The sequence below is a fragment of the Hevea brasiliensis genome, chromosome 9 (genome assembly GCF_030052815.1).
Source record: "Hevea brasiliensis isolate MT/VB/25A 57/8 chromosome 9, ASM3005281v1, whole genome shotgun sequence".
Lineage (NCBI taxonomy): Eukaryota > Viridiplantae > Streptophyta > Magnoliopsida > Malpighiales > Euphorbiaceae > Hevea > Hevea brasiliensis.
Window position 1 is genome coordinate 20,329,716 of NC_079501.1, and position 21,207 is coordinate 20,350,922.

Sequence of the window (21,207 nt, forward strand, 5' to 3'; positions counted from 1 at the left end):
AAGGTAGTTTTTTCTTGGTCATCAGGATGTATTGGAATTTGAAAGAAACCAGAATATCCATCTAAGTAACAAAAGAATGAATGCTTGGCTAATCTCTCTAACATTTGATCCATAAAAGGAAGGGGAAAATGGTCTTTTCTTGTAGCATTGTTCAACTTCCTATAGTCTATGCACATTCTCCAACTCGTAATGCTTCTAGTGGGTATCAATTCATTATTTTCATTTTTAACAACTCACACCCCACCTTTCTTTGGTACAACATGCACAGACTAACCCACTCACTATCGTAAATAGGGTAAATAATTCCAAAGAGCTAGTAATTTTAGGATTTCCTTTTCACAACATCCTTCATTGTAGGATTCAATCTTCTTTGGTGTTCAATGGAAGGTTTACTATTTGGCTCAAGGAAAATCCTATGCATACAAACTGTTGGACTAATTCCCTTTATATCATCAATTGCATAACCCAAAACTCTTCTATATTCTCTCAAAACTCTTAACAATTTTTCATTCTCAATATTAGTCAATGATGCATTAATTATAACAGGATATGTTTCATTCGGTCCAAGAAAAGCATACCTGAGGTTGGAAGGAAGAGGTTTAAGATCTACCTTTGGGGCATCCTCTACCTTTAATGATGGTGGTTTGATCTCCAAATTTTGCACTCCTTCAAGTTGAAAAATTGTGGCTTCAGGATGTGGTGGAGAGCTCTCCAAGTGTTGTGCAAAAGCAGCTATGTTGTGATTATCATCATCAATGCTCCCACCATGGACTAAGCAATTTTCAAGTGGGTCTTGTGGGTAGCTTTTTCTGAAATGCTCTTGACCAATCTCTTCAATAATGTCTACCCGCAAACAAGACTCAACTTCTTCATGTTTCCTTTTCATGGCTGGATTGATGTTGAATATCATTTGATCATCTCCCACTCTAAGTGTCAATTGCTCACCCTTCACATCAATTAATGCACCAGCTGTTGCCAAAAAGGGTCTTCCCAATAAGATAGGAACTTTTGTGTCTTCTTCCATATCTAAAATGACAAAGTCCACCGGAATGTAGAATTTCCCAACCTTGATAGGCACATTTTCAAGAATGCCTTCTGGATACTTAATTGAACGGTCAGCCAATGAAAGATACATGTTTGTGGGCTTCAACTCTCCCATATTCAACTTCTCATAAATTGAAAGAGGCATTAGGCTGACACTAGTTCCAAGGTCACATAAGGCATTTGCCACACAATTATCACCAATATGACAAGGAATGGAAAACACACCTGGATCTTTGAGTTTGGGAGGTAACTTCTTCTGGATTATAGCACTGCATTGCTCTCCCAAGTTGATGGTGTCATAATCTTCTAATCTTCTTTTGTTGGAAAGAATCTCCTTCAAAAACTTGGCATAACTTGGCATTTGGGATAGTGCCTCAGTGAATGGCACATTAATATACAACTTCTTTAGCACTTCAAGGAATTTGCCAAATTGTTTGTCTAGCTTGTGCTTGATGAATCTTTGAGGGTAGGGAAGGGTGGGCTTGTAAGGTTCAGGTGGGATGTATGGTTTCTCTCCTTCATCTTGCTCACTTTTGCTTTCTTCTTCTTTTTCATTTTTCTTGCTCTCAACTGAATTTTCTTCTTTTGTGCTCTCCTTTTCTTCTCTCTTGTTTTCACTCTCTTGACCAACTTTTTTACCACTTCTTAAGGTTACAACCTTACATTGTTCATGAGGGTTTTGTGGTTGGCTAGGTAGTTTCCCATAGGAATTGCTTCCTGATGAGCTTGCTTGTTGCGCCAATTGAGTCTCCAACATGCGGTTATGGACTTGTAATTGATCCATGGTTTGTCTCATGTGTTGCATTTCTTCCTCCAATTTGCTATTCATTTTGCTTTGTTCAGCAAAAAATTTCTCCATCATGTTCTCCAAAGATGGCTTCGGTTCATGGGATGGAAGGGATTGTTGTGCTCTTGCTTGATATCCAGGTTGTGGCTGCCTTGTAGGCTGAAATTGAGGCTGAAATTGAGGCCTATTTTGCTGCACATACTGCTGGTTTGAGCTTTGGCCTTGTTGAGCAAAAGTTGCTTGTGGTCTCCATGTTGAGTTATTCACATTAGAGTAAGCATTTCCCATTGGTTTTTGTTGATAACCTCCTGCATAAGCAGCTTGTTCTTGCAAATAATCATCACCATAAGAAGAGTAATCAACTCCACAACTTTGAGTTCCATCTGTGAAGGCAACTTGTTGCATAGTTGTAGGAGTTGAGTTTGTTGCCTTTGTGCAAAAATCACTAAGAAGCTGAGTCAACTGATCAAATCTTGCATTCATGTAGCTAACTGAGTCTAGTTCATAGATCCCAGCTTTCTTTGGCTCAAGTGCTCTAGGATTTCCCCATAAATGGGTATTATGAGCAATCTTCTCTAATAGATCATAGCATTCTTCACTTGTCATTCTCATGAAATCTCCTCCTGCTTGTGAATCAATTGTGTTTCTTATGGCTGGAGTAACTCTGGTGTAGAAATTCTGAATAATCATCCATTTGGGTATTTCATGATGAGGACATTGCCTTTCAAGCTCCTTAAATCTCATCCAAGATTCATACAAAGTTTCATCATCTCTTGGTTTAAAAGCTACCATCAAATTCCTCAAATGAGTGGTCTTCCCAGGTGGGAAAAATTGAGATAGAAAAGCTTGAGATAGCTGCTCCCAAGTAGCTATAATAGCTTGTGGAAGTGAGTCATACCACTCCAATGCTGAATCCCGAAGAGAGAATGGAAATAAGGTGAGCCGAATAACTTCATCAGAAACTCCAGGTTGTCTTTGTGTACCACATATCATCAAAAATTTCTTCAAATAAGAATGAGGATTTTCAAGTGGGCTACCTCCAAATTGTGAATTCTGAACCATTTGAATAAGACCAGTTTTTAACTCAAATTGATTAGCTCCAATGATAGGTCTATTATCTCTCACATCAGTACATCTAGGAAAAGCATAGTCTAACATGGATCTTCTTTGAGGATCATTTTGATTAGCAACTGCATTTTGCCCGTTTTGCTCATCTCCTCCATTGTTTCCACCAATAGCTCTATTTTGATTCTCCATATTTTCGATTGTCTCCTCTTGCTCAAATATTTGTTGTTCTTCTTTTTCTGCTTCTTTTCTTCTCTTGTATTCCTTTTTGTTAGCTCGACAGAATTTTTCAATTTCGTGATTGAACAACAATTAGGTCACTTGTGCTTTTCGATCGTCTCATAAACAAGAAAAGTACCTGAAAAACACAAGGAACAATAGTGAAAATAAAAGAAAATAAAAATTCTAATTAGCTTAAAACAATTAAAATCCAACTTAAAACAAACAATTCCCCGGCAACGGCGCCAAAAACTTGATACGGTGTGTCCGCAAGTGCACGGTCATGAGTATAGTTTTAAAAATGATATCGATCCCACAGGGAATTGTGCTTAAATTGGAAATAAAAGGATAAGCTAATTAGAATGACAAAATTTAAAGATATTAAAAATGAAATTTAGAATTAAAATTGGTATTTGAGAAATTAAAACTAAATCAAACAATTAATTAAAATTAATTAAACTAGATTACCAAAAATTAATTTGAAATTTCTATTTATGAAATTAAGAAGAATTAAATCTAAATTCAATAAAAATAAAATAAAGTAATTCTAGAGATTGGATTTAAATTGGATTTAAATTGAAATTGCTATTTATGAGATTCGGAGGATTTAAATCTAAATTCAATGAAAATTAAATTGATTCTAGAGATTGGATTTTCAATATTGTTTGCATGTGGTTTATCATTAATTTAGCCAAGCACATGAGAATTGCAATTTTGAGGGAAATCAATTCTTAAATTTTTGAAACCTTTTTCAAGCATCTCAAAATTGGTTTTCATTAAATCAAACCCTGTTTTCACGGTATTTCAAATCTAACAAAAACCCAACTAATGCATAAAATTGATTTTTGGAAAATTCCCCTTAATCTTCTTAGCTTATTTCTAACACCAAGAAAATAAAGTTTATTGCAAGATTATCCATCCCCAATATTCACTTTTCAGTCCATCTATTAAGGATTAAAACTTAACTTAATGAGGGCCCATTCATCAAGCAAGGCAATAAGCACACAAGCAATAAATCAAAATATAACAAATCCCATTTAAATGGCTAAATAAGTTCAAAACCACAATACAAATCAATATTTACAAACCCATCTCTAGAATCTCAATAAACTACTCACAAATCATTGTTTAAAAACAAACCCAAATGAAGAAATGAAGAAATAATGGAAATGTAAGCTAAAAGGGGTAGAAAAACTCAAAGAAATTGCAGAAGGATCTCTGCAGAAAAGTGCAGAAACGTGATCCTTGCTGCTGCTGGAAGAAAATGCAGAAGGTGCTCCTCCTTCTCTCTTTCTAACTTTTCCGAAAATGACTCCCTTGCTCTCTATATGGAAAGAAAGTGATAAAGGGCACTTTATATAGGCGAGGGGACTGTTCTAGAATGGGTAAAAGGGGGAAGGATCCAGAGAAAGTGAGGTAAAAAGCTGGAGTAACGGAAATGCCATGTCAATTATTTTCCAGTAAAAACGACATAAGCCGAGTTAGTTGTGTCGCGGGTTGTGTCGCTCTCGGCGTGAATATCTGACGATCGACACAACCTGCGACATAAGCTAATTCGGTTGTCAGCCGCAGTTGTGTCGCCTCTACCATTTTTACTCAACTTCAAAATTTTTGCAATTCGATTTTAATCTCCTCCAAATGGCTACTCTGATCAAAATACATCAAATTTCTCCAAATTTATCCTACAAAACAAATGAATTCCAAAAATTAAACTAAGAAAAGTGAAAATTGCAAAATTGACTAAATATATACTAATATCTAAAATAATAGCTATGAATAAGGGTAAATTATGTGCAAAAATTACTCCTAAATGATGATCTAAAATGCATGCATCAGTGTGGTCATGCGGAAGTGCATAAGCTATGCACTCTCCTTATGCAGATTTCGGCAGAGAGAGAAAATGCAGGATTTGAAGTCATGTAGAAGTGCATAAGTCATGCGCTCTTCTTATGCAAGTCTTGGCAGATATGAAATTTGACAAAATGTGGCTATGCAGAGTTGCATAAGTTATGCACCTCCTTATGCAGTTTGCAACAGAGATGAAAATTGCAATAATTGTGGTTATGCAGGATTGCATAAGCTATGCAGTTACTTATGCACAATTCAATAAAATTGAGAGAACAAATGAAAATGATTTGCAAGTGTGAAAAATACCCTAAAATGAAGAAATATAATTCTATGAAGCATAAACCATGAGAAATTGTCACCAAAAACACATCAATATATACAAAGTCCATCAAAATTGCATCACACAAGCTTGTAAAGGTGAATCCTGCATAAAAGGCATTTATGAATCATGCCATTTCAACTCAAATTCTGCAAATCAACATTTAGCACATTAAAACTCAATAAAATCTGCATAAAGTTGCATCTATCCATAAATGAGAATGGACTCCCCAAGTTTTGCCAAGAAAATGCAATATGTCCACCTTAAATCCCACAACCCAAATAGGCTCAAAACTGCAAAAATGACCCACTTACCACCATATTAACATTATAAGCACAAATACTTAAAAGTTATACACCCAACCTCACCAAGAACATAAGTCATCTGCTGCAGACCCTCTACTTTGCTGCAAATTTCATTTTCTGCATAAACCAAGAGCAAACCTGCACAGGTTATGTAGCAAAAATTAATCAGTTTTGGGAGAGTTAAGGGATAAAATATCAGTTAAGGGTCACTCCCCAGCAGTTCACCAGCCTTCCTCCATTGAAATACATCTACAAGGGACAAGATTCAACAATGTCAAAAATTGAATTTGGAGATTTAAGATAAAAATAAAAGCAATGTAAATAAAAGTAAATCAACAAAAAGGAAAATAAAAGAACTTGGGATGCCTCCTAAGAGGGCTAATTTATAGTCCTTAGCTGGACTCTTTTCATGTTTCATGGCGGCTGAAATTGGAATTTATTGCCTCTGTTTCCAATAGGTGCTTCAATGAATCTATACTTCATTTTCTTTCCATCATATGAGAAGATCATTGTTGCTTTGTCTAAAAATCCAACCATTTCTTTCTTGACGACCTTTGGTGCATCTTTTTCTTTGAGAGATGGTTGCTTGACTTCACTTTTCTCCACTTGCTCAACTTGAAAGATTGGTGCCATAGGACAAGGTGGATTACTATTCAAATGTTGTGCAAATGCAGCCTCTTTTGGATTTTCATCATTGATACTCCCTTTATGGATAAGACAACTTTTAAGAGAAGCCTTTGGATAGCTCTTTCTAAAGTGCTCTTTTGCTAACTCATCAACTATATCAATTCTCAAACAAGAGTCTACATCTTCATGTTGCTTCTTCTTATCATTGCCAATGTTGAAGACTAAATGATCCTCTCCGACTCTAAGAGTAAGCTTTTCACCTTTCACGTCAATCAAAGCACCAGCTGTAGCCAGGAAAGGCCTCCCCAAAATGATTGGCATATGAGAATCCTCTTCCATGTCCAAAATGACAAAGTCAACTGGGATGTAAAATTTTCCAACCTTCAGTGGTATATTTTTCAAGATCCCTTCTGGATATTTAATTGATCTATCTGCCAACTGAAGAGAAATGTGGGTTGGCTTAAGATATCCCATGTTAAGCTTCTCATAGATGGAGATGGGCATAAGGCTTACACTAGCCCCTAAATCACATAAAGCTTTTACAGAACATGATTCCCCAATGTGGCATGGAATTGAAAAACTCCCTGGATCCTTGAGCTTTGGAGGAAGTTTCCTTTGGAGGATAGCACTACATTCCTCAGTTAAGGCTACAGTCTCATAATCTTCAAGTCTTCTTTTGTTTGAGAGAATTTCTTTCAAAAACTTAGCATAAGAAGGCATTTGGGAAAGAGCATTGATAAAAGGCACATTTATATATAGCTTCTTCAAAACCTCTAAGAACTTCCCAAATTGCTTATCAAGCTTGGCTTTTTGAAATCTCTGTGGAAAGGGAAGCTGTGGCTTATAAGGCTCTGGAGGTATATATTTCTCTTCTTTCTCTCCAACCTCCTCTTTACCTTTTCTTGCACTCCCTTTTTCACTCTTTTGTTTTTCATCTCCCTCAAAATCTTCCTCATTTTCTCTCTTTTCAACTTTTTCACTATTCTCATTATGCACTATTTTACCACTCCTCAGTGTGATGGCATGACATTGCTCCCTTGGATTTTCTGTTTGACTAGGAAGTTTCCCCATAGAATTGGTACTTGATGAGCATGCTTGTTGTGCAATCTGATTTTCCAGCATCCTATTGTGTGTTTGCATTTGTTCCAGCCTTGCTTTCATCTCTCTCAACTCTTCATCACGCTTAGTTTGATTAGCAAGAATTTGTTGTAATAAAGCCTCTGTGGTGGAACTTTGTTCTTGCTGTCTTGGTAAAGGTGCAGGATTTGCATTCTTTTGCTGAAAACTAGGTGGTTGTTGCCTAGGTTGTTGGTATTGATGCCCTTGTTGTTGTGGTGGAAAGTTCTGAGTTGAAGCTTGATTTTGCTGATTCTCCCATGAAAAATTGGGATGATTCCTCCAAGCATATGAAGGATAATCTACTCCACAGCTCATTGTTCCTTCTGCATAAGTAACTTGTTGAGAACTTCCAGAACATGATGATGAACTGACTAGCATACTTAAATCCTCCATTTTCTTAGCAAGGACATTAGTGAGTGCATCAAATTTGGCATTGATCATGTTGAATGGATCAAGCTCATACATTCCAGCAACTTGCCTTTTTTGAGTTGGAGTTGACCCTCTTGGACTACTCCATAGATGACTGTTCTTTGCTATTTTCTCTAATAACTCATAAGCTTCATCTTCATGCTTAATGATGAATTCCCCTCCAGTTTGAGCATCAATGATTCCTCTAATAGCAGGAGTGACATTTGTGTAAAAATTCTGGTTTATCATCCATTTAGGAATGGTATGATGTGGACATTGTCTCTCCAATTCCTTCCATCTCATCCATGACTCATAAAGAGTCTCATCTTCTCTTGGTCTAAAAGCAATCATTTGATTCCTCAACTCTTGAGTTTTTCCAGGTGGAAAGTATTGGGCAAGAAATGCATCAGTGAGCTGCTCCCAATTTGTAATTGAGTTGTGAGATAAAGAATCAAGCCAATCCAATGCTCTATCTTTTAAAGAGAATGGAAACAATTTTAGCCTTGCTGCATCATCAGATACTTCTGGTTGCTTTTGCATGTCACAGATCATAACAAACTTCTCAAGATGAGTATGAGGATTTTCTGAAAGATGACCTCCGAATTGAGAATTCTGAATCATTTGTAGTACTCCAAAATCCATCTTATAACTGTTTGCATCAATTCTTGGTCTTGCTATACTCTCTCTTAAATCATCAAAATGAGGAAATGTGTGATCCATCATACTTTCCTTAGGCACATTAGCATTTACAACTTCTTCACCATGAGCTGCATTTTCATTGTTTCGATCATTTTCAACATTATCACCACCGATTCCAACTCTTTCTTCAGCCATTTCTTGTTCAATTTTAGCCGCTCTCAATGCTTCTTTTCTTTTTCTGGTTTCTTTCTTGTTGGCTTTAAAAAACTTCTCAATTTTAGGGTTGAACAATAAGGATGTGTCACTTGTGCTTCTAGCTCTTCTCATAAAAGATTAAAAGTACCTGAAAAAGAACAAACAAACACAAAATGAAAAGATAACAAAGATAAAACTATAAACAACTAAAATAATCAAGAATTCAATCTTAAACAAACAGCTCCCCAGCAACGGCGCCAAAAACTTGATGTGTCCCAACCGCAAGTGCACGGCTCGTTCAAGTAGTATAGAAAAAGATATCGTTCCCACGAGAAGTTGTGTTAATGATTGAATTTTTGATATAAAATAAAAAATGTTAAAATTGTATTTTAATCAAATTAATAAAAGAAATTTAGGAATTTGAAGCATAAGATATGAAAATGCAAAACTATATTTAAACAATGACTAATTTAATAATTCGCAAAATAAAGAAATTGATAATAATGAAAATTAATAAAATGAGATTAAACTAAACACTCAAAAGTAAAATTCCAAGCAATAATTGATGAAAGACGATTCTGGAGTTAAGGGTTCATATTTAAGTCATTTTGGGATTTTTCCTAACTAGCCCAATCCATGAAATTTATGGGTTTAAAGGAGATTAATTCTAAAATCCTTTGAAAACTCTTTCGAGTGAGACAAAGAGTGCCTTAATTAACTTAATCCTACTTTCATGGAGTTAAAATTAACCAAGACCCATTAGGTTTTTTAATCAATATATTAAAACCCTCTTAACCCTTAGTCTATTTCTAGATCTAAGTTAATTAAGTCTAATTTCTTGATTAACTATCACTTGGTTTTCTCCTTTCGGTGCTTCAACCAAGGATTAAGAACATAACTTAATGGGGCCCTTCATTAAGCATGTGAATAAGCACACAAGAAATGGATTAAACCTCATAAATTCATTAAATTGGGACTAACCCAGTTCAAATCCACAAAAATAACTAAATATTACATCCCTTACTCCAGAATCAAAGTAAAACTACTCACTATCCATAATGTTTAAAAGATATTCTGATTTAATATGGAAATAAAACTTTAATCTAAGCTAAGAAACAAAAAGCTCAACACTAGAAATGTAGGAAAAATGTAAGAAAAGAAAGGAATCCTCAAATCTAGTTGAAAATGGTGAGGGAGGTGATTGTGTCTCTTCAGTTGCTGCTGCTCCTTCTTCTCCTCTTCCTTCTCTTTCTTCCCCCCCTTTCTAAAATGGGAAATGGGGCTATTTATAGCATTTTCTGACATGGAGCCCTAAAATGGTGTGTTTTAGGAGGGATTTTCTGAGGGAATCTTCTGCCAGCTCATTAATGAAATCTTTGTGGGACTGCATAAGTGGACTGCATAAGTCATGCAGTCCCTTATGCGCTACTGTTTCTGGCTCACTTATGCGAAACTGCATGACCAGGTGCATAGGTTATGCACAATTCCGTGAGATTGCATAAGGGGGCGTGAATCCGCATAAGCCATGCACTCTCCTCATGCACAATTCGGCAGGTATTGGAACAGTGATTTTTCTCCTTATGCAGATCTGCATGGCTTATGCGGCAAGTTATGCGCAATTTGGCCAATGCATATTTCAACTTTGAAACTTGTTTTTGACATCTTTAGCTGTAGAGATCACTCCTCAATGGCAAAATTTCTTTTTAGTCCTTCCAAAACACCATTTTTCCTACAAAATAAAATAAAAATTACAAATTAATCCAAAATTGACAATTATGAAAAACTAACTAATTAACTAATGAAATTAGCTAAAAATGACTAATAATCAAATAAAATGGCTATGAAATTAAACCTAAATGATTATGCAAAATGTATGCATCAAAGGCTGTCCCGGCTTACCTGATAATTTTATTACAATTATTTAATATAATTGACTCAATACAAACCAAGAAAATACTAAATATGTCCTAAGTCGTGTTGAAAATCCGGCAGAGTCTCCCCTATACTTACAACCTACTCAACCTGCAAAAAGGCTAAAAACACACTTCCATATCCACAAACTAAATATCTATAACTCAATCACATCACACAGCCCCTCCTGGGTCCATCCAAACAGTTATCAATCATAACATGTAAAATTACAGTTTAGTCCTCATAATTTAACCCTCTTGCAAAAACTACCCAAATGAGTTCTAAAAATTCTAAAACTTTGCCCCGCGGTCCTTAGCATCATTACTAAGCTAGTGCAAAAGGAATTATAATTTTATGAGCTACCACGAATATTTTATGGATTTTTAATCCCATTCAAGTACTAGAAAATTAAGAAAAAGTGAGGTTCGGGTTTACCTATGCCTATTCCGATCTCGAAAACGCACTGGGGATGTCTGGCAACGGTGGGATAGCCAAAATTTCGATCCAATTTCAAGACCTTTTCGGTAGCCGGTCTGTCTGGCCAGAAATTCACAGACCCGGGTAACCGTTGAATTTCCTCGAATTGAAGGTACCTACACGAAGCCCACAACACGGGAGTTAGTATATAATTTTTACAAAATTTTCTAAGCTCATTTAATGCTCAGAAAAAAAACTACGAAGTTTCGTGGGACCCACCAAAAAATAGTGTCAAAAAATTTTGAAATTTATATTGCCGCAAAGCTCTCGACTAGTGGAGCGCTCTGGTACTCTCAGTTTTCTAGCCCAAAAATTGAAATGGGTTAAAACTTTCCAGACAAAAATTGGACAAACCGCTTGATGGATTTTAGTGTTCTTGGTGTCTATGGAAAGCTCTCGAGGTGTAAATGGTGTTTGACACAAAACCCGGCCCAATTGGTAGCCGAATTTTGGCCAGCAAGCTGAAGCTGCGCGCGAGCGCAGGTGGGTTTCCGCGCGCGTTTTCCGACCGCCTGGAGCGTCGGCCAGCTGTGGGAAGGCACTGGGACGATGCGCCGGCGAGGTGGAGAAGGCTGGGTGGTGGCGGCGCGACCTGGGAAGGAGGGAGGAGAGAGAAAACGGGAGAGAGAGGAAGAGGGACGGGATGCGCGGGAGGGGAAGAAGAAGAAAAGAAAAGGCCGGTCCGATTCAATCGGTCCGATCCGGTCCGGTTCGATTCGGCCGGTCTGATTCAGGATACAAGATTTTGAATTTTTACTCTGCCTTAGGATCGAAAACGAGGCCCAAAAATTCTGAAAAAATTCTAGAAAACTCAGAAAAATTAGTAGAGTCCAAATATATTTTTAGTTTTACCACGTGGTATTTAAATTAATTTTTAAAAATCATTAAAGTTTTATATTTTCGAAAAATTAAATCCGATTTTGAAAATCCGAAAAATTTTAAATAATTTTCTAAAATTTAAATAATTTAAAATATTATTATTTACTCATAAAATAATAAATTTAAAATTTGAGGTGTTACAGAAAAATTTAATATGAAACTAGTGAAGATTTGTGTATGTGAAACTAGTGAAGGTAGGTGGGTGTGTGGGTTTGAGTGATGAAACTGGGGAAGTAGTGTGTGTGTGCGCGCGCGCGAGAGATAGAGAGAGGTTCAAATAATTGGCATTTTGGTGTTAGTAGTTCTATTATATCAAAAATATCAGAGTAATATATGAGAATGTAAATCATAGGATTAAAACATAATGATGAAATGGAGATGTGTGATGAATGTATCATGTGACCGTAGGATTTCAGACAAAGTAAAGATAAGTTTGGCACTACACTAGAGATGGTCAATTTGCAGTCAATTTGGGGTACCACTTAGCTAGCCACCTGAAAAAAGAGACTTATGCAACAACTGATGCGGGACTAGGACCTACCTATCGACGTAATAACTCAGCCATGTGGAAAGAACTGTGGAAAACTTCCAATCCCCACCAAGCTTAAAATCTTTGGAAAGTTTTTCCGGAATGTTTGCCAGCAAAACATATAACAGTAAAAGGCATATTCTTCAGTTCTCAGAGGATTGCAGCTTATGTGGAGAGACAGAGACACTCAAACATTTGTTCTTTCAATGCCTGCGAGCAGTAGAAGTCTGGTTACTCTCGCCAATCAGATCCCTTCTTCGGATTAATTCAATGCTAAACTACTTCTTCCATTAGTAGCATTTTTACTCTGGCATATATGGAAGAATAGGAACCTCATAACCTTCCAGAATTCTAGAGACCACAAGGGCCAACCATTAAGGTGAAATTGTGCGCTATCCTGACATAAGCGACTCCCTCATTCTTGAAGGACTTGCATGCAGAAACGCCATCTAATTAGCAATCAACAGAGGATTTGGAAAAATTATCGTTGAAGGAGATGCACATGAGGTCATCCAGAGCTGTCTGCGTCCTAATAGTCCTCAAGAGATTGAAATTTGAAGTTATCATTCATTATGTTCACTGCCTCCAAACAAGGCCGGACGAAATGGCTTTCGAATTTGTTAAAACATGTTGTAATGGGGTGGCTCATGCTCTAGCCCAAGAAAACCCTTTTAGACTACTCCTTTCTTTGTAATCCTATCCATCATACTAACTTTGTAATTTGCCTTGTCGAGGCTTTAATGAATTTCTATCTTTGAGGATGAAAAAAAAATTTTATGGAACTATGGGTAGACCAATTATGTTGATTGGGACTAAATTCTGGGCATCTAAGACATAACATATTCAAAAGATGAGTGATAAAAATGTGAATTTTGATATGGATATTTGGTATTACTGTAACGGATAAAATTAAGAATGATCGACATTTGTCAAAAAGTATATATATTATATACCGAAGATAAAATAGGAGAAAATCAATTAAAATTGTTTAATTATATCCAATATAGAAAATAGAATACTCAACACCATAGTATAATAAGTTAGTGATGAAAATAATATGAAAGGAGAATGAGAGATTTAAAATGACATAAAAAGGAATAGTGTAAAAAATTTTAATATTGGTATGAATTTAATTTTAAATAGAACTGAATAATAATTAAAAAAATCTGTATAACTCATATCAATTAATTTTAAACTAAAATTTAGTGATTGTTGCTGAGAAACTCTTATTATTATTATTATTATTATTATTATTATTATTATTATTATTATTATTATTATTATTATTATTATCAGATTAAGCCTACAAATATAAACTTCTATGCACATAAGTGGAATGCTTTATAGTTTATATAATTAATTCCAGTGTGGGTGCCATCATTTAGTATTTTTGTGCCATAAAATAATTAAGAGAAAGCAAAGGCCTTGCCTTTCTGGTTATTAGTCTAGTTTAAGTGTCGGTGCTTTTGGATGAGAATATTGATGTTTTATTTAATATATAATCTTTTATTTATTTTTATTATTTAATTAATTAAATTTTAAATATTATTTTAAAATTTTTATATTTAATAAACTTTGAAATTTTGTAATAATAATAATAATAATAATAATAATAATAATAATAATAATTCATACAAATGTATACATATCTTAATTTAGCAATACTGACTTTGTTATGTGTAATTATAATAATTCACTTATAATTTTATTTATTTATTGATTTAAATTATTATATTTAACAAAAAAAATACATGAGATCATAAGATATATATGTTATAAAGTTCAGTTTAACTTTTTATCTAAATTAATTCAGAATTTTTAATTTAAACTTAATTTAGTTAAAAATTAAAATTTATAAACTAAATTTATTAATTTAAATAAATAAAAAGTTTAATTTTTTAAATTTTTAAGTTAATTTTCTTGATTTAAATTGAAAATTTAAAAATTTTAATTTTTTATTTTTATAACTAAATTAAATTTAAATTAAAATTTTTTAACCAATTTAAATAAAAAATTAAAAATAGCCAAATTGAATTTCTCAACAAATACAAAAGCCATTTCTGTTGTGTCAATTATCAATATATATTTTTTTTAATATATTATACGTTAAAGCCTGATTCCATATTAAAAAAAAAATTTTTTTTTCATTTATTTCACATTTAAACACGAAAGGCTATTAAAAATTTAAATTAATTATAATCTTAAAAAAAAATTAAATGTATGAGGGAAAAAAAGTCATTGCTCAGATAGTGATTCTTGGTATGAATCAATTCAATTTAACATATTTGACATTTTGATCTAAGTAGTTTAATTCGGTTTGAAATTTTAGATAACTTTAGATTGTGAATTGTGATTGTGATTGTGTTTATTAATTGTTGCTTTGACTGTGATTGTGTGATTATTATTGCTCTAATTTAGGAGAGAGATAAACTTCATTTTGTTTGTTTGACCAGTTATAGAACTGATGAATTAAATTAAACTAATTTATTGCGGTTCAATTTAATTCTGTTTTCATTAATTTAATTTAATTTAATTACTTATAATAATGTATTTGATTTTTCATTAAGTTCAAATCCAACCAACCAAATGCTAACTCTAACATTGGATCCAAATTCAGCGCTCGGTAGAAGGGGAGCGTATGGGAATGGGAGGCGTGGCTCATTCAAAGCCCAAACCAAATTCCTTAATTTCTAATGTACATTTACATGCATTTACTTTTTGTGAATTCAAAATTGTCAATTCCAAATACTTACGTCTCATTTGAAAGTGAGGTTAAGAGATTAAAAAATATATTTTTAAAAATAGTATTTTAAACATTACTACAAAACTATTAAACTAAAATTAATTAATTAATTAAATTTATAATTTTAAAAATAATTTCAAAATATATATATATATTTGTAAGTTGAGACACTTACAAAACTTTACCATTTGACGTAATAATAATGTCTAAAATATTGCCATGTGACACCTAATTTAAAGAACAGAATATTTTATAAAATTATACCACTTAGCTTGAAAATTTTCTTGTATAATTTATTACACACCAATTATTAAAAATAATATTATCTAAACAGTTGCAATATATGTATATACTTAAAAAGGACTTTATAAAGGTGTGTCACCTAACCTAATAAGGGTGTTTAAAAAGTTATTATGTCTCATAATTTTTTTTATTTTTATTTTTATTTTTATATAAAAATTAACTTATCATATTAAATTTCAATTTTTTATTTAAATGTTTTTAAATTTTGACTTATAAAAATATTATTTTCATAATAAAAAAGTTAATTATTTTTTTTTTCACTACAAATTTTCAAAATTTTAAAAATTTTTAAATTTATAATTTCAGATATTATAAAACTCCGCTGAAATATATGTAAAAATCAATTAATTTTTAATAAAATTTTTATTAAATTAGGAAAGTGTAAATTATTTTTTAAAAATTATAATAATATATATTTAAATAATTATTCAATAAAAATTATTTATAAAATTTGCTAGCTTAATAAGAATATTTAAAAAATTGCCACACAAACTTCTTTTTTATCTTTATTTTATTATATAAAAAAATTAACTTATCACATTAAATACCAACTTCAAAATTATCATATGGAATATGCATTTGTTTATTTTGTTTATTATTTTATTTGTATATGACTATTTCAACTAATTTAAGCAGTAATTAAAACATTATATATTAATCAATTTATTTATTTATCAATATTTGAAATAAAATTTTAATTATTAATAAAATTTTTTAATATAATTAGAAATAAAATAATAAAAATTTATTTTAAATTATATTTTTAAAATAAAATAATAAATAATTCACACCCAAAAACAACAACTTATGAAATTAATATTTGATTTAAAATCCACATTATCTTTGTTTGGTCGTAGGAAAAAATCAAAGAGCGTTATAAATTATATAAGGACCTGAACCCACCCAATCAATACGGCTAATAAAGTAGTCAACAAAATTAAGAATGCCTTTAGTCCTCTCAGTCTGATAGCATGGCAGCTTAATTAATAATTTTAATTATGTCACAATTAAATGCTGGTGGTGGGTGGGGGGATGGTAGAAGATAATTATGACACAGGCTCTATTATGTCACAATTCAATGCATGTTAGTCATTTTTTTATAAAAAAAATAAATTAAAATAATAAAATTGTATAATATTTTTTATGTATTAGAAGAGATGGACGTATTATTTAATTTTTTTTTAATATAGAGCTCCAAATAATTTATTAGAACTAAGACAATTACAAACATATCATCATGGTATGAAAGAAATTTACATGCAAAACTTATATGCATGAATTCAAGTTCTTATCGACATGAGCTTCATACATTATATGAAAACTTATTGAGTTTGGAAGCTATGCCAACCTACATTTGGGATTTTTTTTTTCTTTATTAAAAGAAAGTGAAAATTTGAATTCCTCATATTTTAAATTTAGTTATTTAGATAAAACCTATTTAATGTATTGATTAGTTATTTTTATAGTTTAATTACTTATATAAAATCCGAATTTATCAGTGAATCAATCAATTAACCAATTTATCAATCTGTCAATCTAGCTAATTAAGTGAATAATAAAAATAGGTGTCGCTCTCAAAAGTTTTCCATCTCGAAATTTTTTTCAATGTCCTTCTCTGAGACTTCGAGTTTGCTCCTGTGTTCCTCCCCTGTCCTTTGATATAGGAAAAGGAGAGTGCTCTCACCAACTAGGTTTGGGTCCCTCCCCACCCTAGTTTGGTTTTGTAGAATTTTAGTTTTTGAAGGTTTGTTGCAGATCTGGCTCTTGTACTGGTGAGAGATTCCAGAGATGATCTGCAGGAGGAAGCAGAGTTCATGGGTTTGATTGAGTTTGCTTCCTTAGTCTGTTGGTTTGATTTCATGGGTATGGGCATTTAACGCTTGTGCTTATGGAGCTATTTTAATGGATGTTATGGGTCAAGTTGAGTGCTCTGCATTAAAGGAAGGATTTCAATTACTTTGAATGGTCAGCAACTCTAGGATTTGCTCCTGTTATAAATAGCTTGTATGTTAGATAGTATAGAGAAAAATAATTCATATGTTGTTAAAATATAAGAAAGTGAAGGAATGGCAAGAGTGAAATATGTATAGAATTATATATATATATAATTCAATATATATTATTCTATTATGGCACTTGACAAGTATATGTGTAAAATAAAATAATTATCATATTGTAATTTTCGTAAATAAATTACGAATAGATGTGTTTATTAACAAGTAGATGTGTCTGTTAATAGACAGATATGTCAATTCTATACAAACAGTCACAACTGTTTGTATAGGTGTCTGTTAATAAAGAGACATGTCTATTCTATACAAAAAGTCATAACTATTTATATAGGTGTCTGTTAATAAACAGATATGTCTATATAAATAGTCACAACTATTTGTATAGGTATCTTTTAATAAACAGACATGTCTATTACATAAACAGTTGTATCTATTGGAGATAAACAGATGTGTCTATCTAGTAAAGGTGCCATGACTTTTCATTCTTTATAAATATGGATGAGTTTTTAAATCCAGATATATATACTACTTCTACTTCTTCTTCTTTTCTTCTAGTCTCTCTAAATTTAGTTCGTATAAAGAGTTCTTAAGGGAAATCTTCAAGAGTTGCTGTCTGCAGATTTCAGGCTTTGTTGTATCCTGGAGGTATATTACCATAACCTTGCAGCAATCTAGTGGGGGCAATTAATACCTTAAAGATAGTGATTCATCACGCCTCAAAGCCTATTCTACACCCACTGTAACAACAATTTTAAGGTATTAATCGCAATAGAGTCTAAGGCTGTCTCCGTGATGAATCAAGAGTTCATGAAACTTGATTATTTTAAGGAAAAAAATTATGTTCACTGAGAAGGTGAAAGCAGATCAAGAAAAGAAGATGAATTGCCATGCCGAGATCATATTCTCAATAACTCATCAGATAGGCTATAAGATTTGTTTACCTCTATCAAGTCTCCAAAGGAAATCTGGAATTCGTTAGAATTCGAATATAATACAGAAAAAAAAGGTATGGATAAATTTCTCATTATAAAATATTTTGAATTCTAAATACTTGATAATATGCCTGTTATGGATAAGTCCATGAGTTGCATATCTTTGTTTCAAAGTTTAAAGATTTGAAAGTGGTAGTTCCTAAATCATTGCAATTAGGAGGAATAATAGCACATCATACTTCTAGTTTGAATGATTATAGGAAGAAATTATTGTATGCTACATACGACTTCTCTCTTAAATAGCTTCAGAAATACATACATATTAAAAGTTTTTTTTTTATGTGATAATTTATTTTATGTTGATGACATGCTTATAATTAGAAGAAATATAAGGTTATATTATGATGCTAAAGCTCATGGTAAATGTGTTAAAGAAGATAATAAGATTTATGTACATAAGTCGAAAAACACTTTTTATATGCATAAATCCTAATTCATATTGATTGTGTCTATCACTAACTAGGTGGGGATATTGTTAAAATATTAGTGATAGAAAAATTTGTCTCATTTCAAAAGAGTTATGTCTGTTTATTAAAAGATATCAAAATGAACTATTTATTACCGATAATTATATTTGTTTTAAAAGGTATAAGTGAATGGTTGTATCTGTTCTAAGAGGTATAAGTGAACAGATATAATTATACTAAGAGATACAAAAGTGAACAGTTGTATCTATTGTAAAAGGTATAAATGAACAGATGTAATTATTCTAAGAGATACAAAGTGAACGATCGTATCTGTTGTAAAAGGTATAAGAGAATAGATGTAATTGTTATAAGAGATACGAAGTGAACTGTTGTATCTATTCTAAAAGGTGTAAGTGAACAGATATAACTATTCTAATAGATACAAAGTGAATTATTGTATATGTTTGAAGAGATGCAAATGCTTTATAAATAGCAGTTTGGAACAAAAAAATCTATTAACTTTTCTTTTTTGTCTCTTCTCTTCATTTTTACCTACAATCAATATTCTTATTCTTTAATTTATTCTTGAAAGAATTTTAAAATTACTGTCTAGATTTATATTTTGGTTATTATCCTTGAGGGATCTGCCTAAACTACCTAGCTGTAACATAGTGGGGGTTTTACTCTTTGTTAATTTCATTATATTGAGGGAAGCGAATACTCTATATGATATTTATTGTAAATTGACTATAAATTTTTGTAGAATAATTACTCAAATTGAGTATACTAATGCTATTGATAGCTTAATATATGCTAGGTATTGCACTAGACCTGATATTGCTTTCGCAATATTTAAATTATCAAGTTATACTAGTAATATTAGTATGAAATACTGGAAAGAAATTTCAAGGGTTTTTGGATATTAAAAAAAAAGAATTATAAACTATAGATTATTCTGTGATAAATTTCCAAATGTGCTAAAACCATATAAAGAGTTGTATCCATGCAAAGAGTTGTGTCCCTTGGCCAAAAGATGTAACTAAATGAAAAGATGCAATTCTTCTAAATAGTTACATGCATGAAGAGATGAACTAATTGGCCAAAAGGTTGGTACATTTTGAGTAGTAAATATAAGAGTCTTACAAGTCATTTATAAGAAGTGACAAAAGGACAAATGAGTATGCATTTGTGTGTGTGTGCAAGTTTAGCTTGGTTCTTTATTGTTGGATACTCTCATTTTAAATAAGTTATGGAGCAATTTATTTCTACAAATAAGGTACAAATCTAGACTGTCATGTTATAAACATGTGATTATATGGTTGACTAGTGAAACAAATATGGTGGAGATCATAGGGTTATATAAATGCCAATTGGATATGTAGTACTAAGGATAATAAGTCAACCTTTGGTTGGGTGTCCACTTTAGGTGGAGGTTTTGTTTCTTGGGCATTAAAGAAACAAACTTGTATAACTCATTCTACGATAGAATCCGAATTTATAATTGGCGAATGTTGGTAAAGAAGTAGAATGGCTGAGAAATTTGTTATCAGATATTAAGTTGTGGCCACAACTTGTGCTATCTATTTCTTTATATTGTGATAGTCAAATCACGATGGTTAAAGCTTATAGTAAAATATACAATTGAAAGTATATACATATAAGCTTAAGACATGAAAATGTAAGACAATTAGTCTCTAATGGTGTTATTACCATGTTATGTTAAATCCTATAATAATCTAGCAAATCCTTTAATAAAATGGCTCTCGAGAGTTATGATCATAAGTACATGTGCTGATTAGGATTTAGAATATTCCATTAAATTTACCACTGATGGGAACCCTACTTTATAGTATTATTACTAAATAAAATTTAAAGGGTAATAACAAGTCATTAGTAAATGTTGTAATTAAGTACTTAGTGTACTAAGTTAATGGAATGAGGATGAGTATTTATACTCTTAATGAAGTTTAAAATTATTACAAAGGAAACTTCACCTATATGAACATAGGAAGTGGTGCAGCTTCAACAAAAGTAAGAAAAACTTTTGTAAATGTTCATGAAAACAGGAGATAGCACAAGGCCATATTCATGCTAAAATTTTGGTGAACTTTTAAGTCGAACTAATTGATTCATGTGTGTAGTATTTCTGGTTCTATTTAATAGGAATCTAGGTTTAAGCTAAGGCCACCATGATTTCTTTAGAATTTTGAAATACTTACACTAAGGAAAAGTTTAAATCGAAAGATACTTTTCATTATGCATGAAACAATAGGATCTAACAATACAAGCTAAGTGGGGGATTGTTATAAATAGCTTGTATGTTAGATAGTATAGAGAGAAATAATTCCTATATTGTTAAAATATAAGAAAGTGAAGGAA

The 21,207-nt window shown here is 32.1% G+C and overlaps 2 non-coding genes across 2 annotated transcripts; both read left to right on the plus strand.

The window, feature by feature from the left end:
* Window positions 1-2,531: 2,531 nt before the first annotated feature.
* Window positions 2,532-2,638, plus strand: LOC131183595 (small nucleolar RNA R71). The gene has a single exon (XR_009151638.1). It is a non-coding gene; the product is annotated as a small nucleolar RNA R71 (small nucleolar RNA).
* Window positions 2,639-8,000: 5,362 nt separating this feature from the next.
* Window positions 8,001-8,108, plus strand: LOC131183619 (small nucleolar RNA R71). Its single transcript, XR_009151661.1, has one exon. It is a non-coding gene; the product is annotated as a small nucleolar RNA R71 (small nucleolar RNA).
* The last annotated feature ends 13,099 nt before the right edge of the window (window positions 8,109-21,207 follow it).